The 4,495-nt window shown below is 40.6% G+C and overlaps 1 long non-coding RNA gene across 1 annotated transcript; it reads left to right on the forward strand.

The window, feature by feature from the left end:
• On the forward strand, positions 1–3,113 carry LOC123333805. Its single transcript, XR_006551390.1, has 2 exons — positions 1–186; positions 2,889–3,113. It is a non-coding gene; the product is annotated as an uncharacterized LOC123333805 (long non-coding RNA).
• The last annotated feature ends 1,382 nt before the right edge of the window (positions 3,114–4,495 follow it).

Below are 4,495 nucleotides of genomic sequence, written 5' to 3' on the forward strand. Positions count from 1 at the left end.
AGTGGGGAGCCCCAGCTGTAGTGACCCTAGGAGTCCGTCGTGCAGGTGGTGACTGACTCACTCCCAACTCAGAATTTCCAGAGCTCCCAATCCTCATTCAGACAACAGAGACCTTTTTGTGACTGGATAATGTGAACCTCCATTCACAGTGAGAAGCATTCTCTTCTCAGACTTCTGGCAACTTAGGTAAGTGTCTTATGTTTCCTCAGGGAACCCCTGGCTGAGGAGGTTGAGGTCTGAGACTAGCCTGGATGCAGGGTAATACATTCTCTCTTTGATGCTCCAAATAGACCTTGGAGATTCAAAGGCCTTGAGAAAATTACAATCACCCTCATGTTTTTTAGGGACTTTGCTTTATGAATCTGGTTGGAGAAAAAGAACAGAAACTCAGGACAAGGCTGGGCAACTCTGGGTCCCAGCTGATTGTGAGTTGAGTTCCAGCCACCAGGCTTCACAGTCAGGTGCTGAGGAAATTCACAAGCCACCTTTGAGGAAGCAAAAGAGGAAAGAGTTTTTGGGCAGAGAGCAGTGTGGTCAAAGGGCCATGGGAATCACATGGGGCAAGATGAAAGAAGAGGCATTATTTGTTTCTTTGCTCTATCAGTTCCTTGTCATTTCTACTCCTGAGAACAACTACATGGAGATAGTCAGAAGCATTGGTGGTGCCCCTGGCACCTGATGCTCCTGGTGATAACCAGTTTGTATACACATCCCTGAGTCCAGAGCATATTCAACCTTGTGATAGCCCCAGGTTCTTCCTTCTTGAGAAGGCTGACATAGTTCATTGCTGCTAACTCACAAATGAAGCATGGGATGAGGTCATGGTGGTTGACCTGTAGGCCAAGTTCCAAGCATGGAAGGAAGATTGGCAGTGGAACGGTAGTCATTCATTAAACTTGGTTACATTGGTCCTTAGCAGGGGCTACTTCCCACATCTAGAATGTTTTTCTCCCAGCTTTTTGCATGGCCAGGTCCTTCTCAATATTTAGCATCATCTCAAATGAGTCTCTCTCAGGCTTACTTTCCCTGGCCATTGCACTCTCACAAGCACAGACCCTGAACCAAAAAGGGCCTAGACACTTCCCTCCATCAAAACAATAATTATAGCTAGCAATGTGGAAAGGTGGGAGAGGGATAAATTGAGAGGTTGAGATTAATATATGTGTACTACTTTATTTAATAGATAATCAAAAAAGACCTCCTATATTGCACAGGAATTCTGCTCAATAGTCTGTAATAACCTGTATGGGAAAATAATCTAGAAAGAATGGATACATGTCTATGTATAAGGGAATTAATTTCTCATACAATAAATATTAATACAATGCTGTAAATCAACTATACTACTATATAGATTATAAGCTGATTAATTTCTCATACAACTAATATTAATACAATGCTGTAAATCAACCATACTATATAGATTAAAAGATGATTTTTTTTTAATGCATAACATGGAGTTATTTAGACTCTCAGAATTTCAGATATGATGCTGGATATGCCAGAATGGGTGCAGAAATCTAGACATTCTCTGAGGTTATATTTTCCTGAGCTTTGGTGTCATTTGTTTCTAGTGTCACCTTTGATTTGTCTTTGGAGGATCTAATACAAGGGCTTGGAGACACCAGCTGGGTGTTAGTTGAAGGATGAGATGGAGGCACTAGTGGGAGAGTGAAATCCCAGCTCCCTAGCCTTGGGTTGGGGCACGTTTGAGGCACAACTTACATCCCAAGTTCCCTGTGAAAACAGGCTCTTGCTTCCCTCTCCATGACTTGCATGATATCAGACCCAGACTGGTTTCATCCTTTTTCATGTCCTGCTTCCCCTGAGACCTCACTGGTTTCTCTGCAAGAATTTTTATTTATTTATTTATTTTTTAAATTTTGGCTGTACTGTCTTCATTGCTGCTCAGGACTTCTCTATTTGCAGCGAGCAGGGGCTACTCTGTAATTGCAGTGCACTGGCTTTTCAATCCTGTGCTTCTCCTGATGTAGATCAGTCTCTAGGGTACTCAGGCTCAGTAGTTTTGGCCCACCGGGTTAGTTGCCCTGGGGCATTTGCGATCTTCCCAAATCAGGTCTCAAATTCATATCTGAAGCACTGGCTTCGAAGGGAAAACACTCTGGAAGGAATTTGAAATAAATCACTTTTACATGAAACTTGGCACCATGGCCTATTTAGGAGGAGATGACAGAGGATTGTCCCTGCTTCAAGCCACCTCCTGAGATCAGGACTGATTGAGGTTCCCCTGCCAAGGGTTCCTACAGGATCTTGAAGCTGTCCTGCCATGTGGCTTTGTTCTTGCTTCAGTTTTTGAATCCCACACTAGATAACACCTTCCAGAGGTCAGGGCTGTCACTTGACTCACTTCTAAGTATATATCAGTAGATACTGTCTCATTAAGGCCCTAATGTCAAAACAAGGCTAACACAAAGATCAGTTTTTCTATTATGAGTGTTCTGTTACAGGTTCAATGACTGTAATCAAACCCTAAATAACATTATCTTAAATACAATACAATTTCAACTCTCTTTCATATAATGTTAGCTCAGGTCTCTCCACCGAGATGAGGGCCCACTTCTTTCTTGTCATATCTTCCACCTGTGCTACTTACTTCTGGTGTAACATGGCCGCTCCAGGTGCTGTCATTACATCTGCATTCCAGCTAGTGGAATAGAATATAATACTTCAATTTGGAAGTGACATATCACCTCTAGTCAAATTCCACTGGCCAAAGTATCTTCCATGTTCATGGAAAACTTGGAGGTTGTGGGCACACAGAAGGGCAGGGGAATGTGATCCTACTTCAGAACATTCATGATGAGTAACAAGGGACACCATCCTTCACTCATATCCCTGTATTCATTTTTCTTTCTTTCTTCCCACAGAGCTCTTGGTCTGTTTTGGCCTGCAGATATGGATATGGATGAGGTTAACAGAGAGGAATGATCCAGGCTGTACCAATATGGAGAAAAGAAGAAAGGAAAGAAGATAAGAAAATACAAAAATTCAAAATCTAAAGGAAAGCATGATTATAATCATAATTTTGCATTTATAAAATTTAGGTATAATGGTTGATGAATCAATTTATAAAATAAAAGACTAGAAATGCATAACTTAAATATATTCACTAAACCCAACAAAATAATAAGGCTATATCACATTAAACACATAGTAGTACCAGGATTAAGTTTGCGTGCACATTGCAAAAAACTAAAACGACTATAACTTTAGCAAGATAAACTTGATTTTTCTCTCCCACTGAAACAAGGCTGGAGGTGGACCAGCCAGAGCTTGGGTGCTATACATCTCCAAGGTTACATGGTTGTCCAATACAACTGCAGGAGTTCCAGCCATCACAACTGAAATCCAGACAACAGTTAGGAAGAAAGTAGGGAAGGGAAGAGTCCCATCTCTCAGCTAAATCAGCTCCTTGAAAGCAGTCTTCCAAGAAATCCCTCTTACAGATCTGCTTGCATTTCTAAGTCACCAGTCATGACTAAGAGCACGGGTGGGTAGGAAGGTCAGTCCAGTAGCTACTGGGCTCATGGCTATATAACAAACTATTTTCAGTTTTGAAAAAGAAGCAGAGAATAGATCATTTTGTAGGCAGCCTGCATCACCTGCCTAAAAGAACAATCCTTTTCTGAATGGATTAGGCTGAACAGCTGGGCACAGTGTGGAAGCCATGAGAAAGGAACAGCAATGAGAAACAGCTAGATGGACCTGAACTGTGCTCCAGAAAAAAAGAGGCAGACTGGTCAGTAGAGATCTTCTAAGGACTGAAGTGAGGATTATACACATCATATGCCCCAGTTTGGTTTGAAAACTGCTTTTCCAACTCAGGTCCCAAATCTCTCTCAATTCTTCAGCTTCTTAATACCTTGTCTTTGTTACCTCACATTCTGACCTACCTGTCTCACCTTCCTTACTTCTGTTCACATCACTTCTCCATCTAGTCCACCAGCATTGCAAGATCCAGAACTGAGGAGTTAGCAATACTTTCTCAAAGTGGGTAGAAATACAATGACTATTTCTACTTTAATATTTGTTTGTCCTTATAAAGGTCTTTTGAAAGACTGAGATGTCTAGAATTATAGAGATCTCACGTTTGAGGCCTGGTAAAAAACATTTCTTGTTACATTGGTTGTTGGTGGTGATGCCATCTCATAGTTGTTGTACATCTGAGAAAGTATTTTATCTTGTTTTTGGTATGTATTTTTCTTGGGTGTAGAATTCTGAGTCAATTATATTTCTCTCAGCATTTTAAGATGTGGTACCAGTGTCCTCTGGCTAACATTGTTTTATATGCCTAATATGCTGTCTTTCTCATTTTTGTTCTATTGTGTCTGTTTTTCCTTCTGGTTACATTTCTTTGATTGTTTTAAACAATGAATTATCATACACCTTTGAATAGTTGTCTTATTTCTTGTCTTTGAATTAATTGAACTTCTGTGTTAATGAGTTTAAAGCTTTCATCATATCTGGAAAATTT

The sequence above is a fragment of the Bubalus bubalis genome, chromosome 5 (assembly GCF_019923935.1).
Source record: "Bubalus bubalis isolate 160015118507 breed Murrah chromosome 5, NDDB_SH_1, whole genome shotgun sequence".
Taxonomy (NCBI): Eukaryota; Metazoa; Chordata; class Mammalia; order Artiodactyla; family Bovidae; genus Bubalus; species Bubalus bubalis.